Raw genomic sequence first — 1,355 nt, 5'->3', positions numbered from 1 at the left:
CAAAATTCAGTTGGATTCTTCTATACCAGCAAAGAGATTGCTGAAAAAGAAATAAGGAAATCAATACCATTTACAGTAGCTACCAAAAATAAATAAATAAATAAAATATTTGGGAATAAATCTTACCAAAAACCTGCACAAAGAAAACTATAAGAACCTACTTCAAGAAACCATAAGAGATCTATATAAACGGAAGAACATTCCATGCTCGTGGATAGAAAGATTGAACATTGTGAAAATGTCCATTCTACCCAAAGCAATCTATACATTCAATGCAATCCCAATCTAGATTTCATCAATATTCTTTAGGGATATGGAAAAACCAATCACTAACTTTATATGGAAAGGAAAGAGACCTCAGATAAGGAAAGTACTATTGAAGAAGAAAAACAAAGTAGGAAGTCTCACACTGCTGGATCTCAAAACCTACTATACAGCCACAGTAGTCAAAACTGTCTGGTATTGGTATAATGACAGATACATAGACTAATGGAATAGAATTGAGAACCCAGAAATAGATCCATCGACTTATGGTCAGCTAATCTTTGACAAAGTGCTGAAATTCATTAAATGGGGAAGAGAATGTTTGTTTATTAAATGGTGCTTGCAAAACTGGATATCCGTTTGCAGAAAAATGAAACAAGATCTGTACCTCACACCATACATAAAAACTAACTCTAGATAGATCAAAGACTTAAATGTGAAACCTAAAACTGTAGAGTTCCTCAAGGAAAAACTAGGGGCATATTTAGGGGCCCTAATATGTGACCCCTAATATATTGGGAGCTCTGGTAGTATAGTACCTAAGGCACTTGATTGCTAACTAGAAGGCTGGTGGTTCAAACCTGCCAGCCACTTCTTAGAAGGAAGATGGGGCAATCTACTTCTATAGCGATACTGCCTCGGAAACCCAAGGAGGTGTCGCTATGTGTTTGGTCCGACTTGACAGCACATAACAACAACAACAACAGCAACAACAAATATATGACATAAATAGACTATCAAGCATAACCCAAAATGCACAAGCAGCAGAAGAGAAACTAGATGAATGGGACCTTCTAAAAATTAAATTTTTGTGCGCTTCCAAAGACTTCTTCAAAAAAGTCAAAAGAGAACCTACAGATTGGGAAAAAATATTTGGCAATGACGTATCTGACAAGGGACTTATCTCTAGAATTTATAGAGAACTCCAACACCTCAAAAACAAAAAGATAAATAATCTAATTAAAAAATGGGCAGAAGACATGAATAGACACTTTACCAAGGAGGATATTCAGGTGACCAACAAACATATGAAGAAATGCTCATGATCATTAGCTATTATAGAGATGCAAATCAAAACAACAATGAGATAC

The sequence above is a fragment of the Orycteropus afer genome, unplaced genomic scaffold (assembly GCF_000298275.1).
Source record: "Orycteropus afer afer isolate SDZICR_OR568_19922 unplaced genomic scaffold, OryAfe1.0 scaffold00428, whole genome shotgun sequence".
NCBI classification, from domain to species: domain Eukaryota; kingdom Metazoa; phylum Chordata; class Mammalia; order Tubulidentata; family Orycteropodidae; genus Orycteropus; species Orycteropus afer.
The sequence above is the reverse complement of the archived record's forward strand: the minus strand, read 5'-3'. Positions refer to the sequence as shown.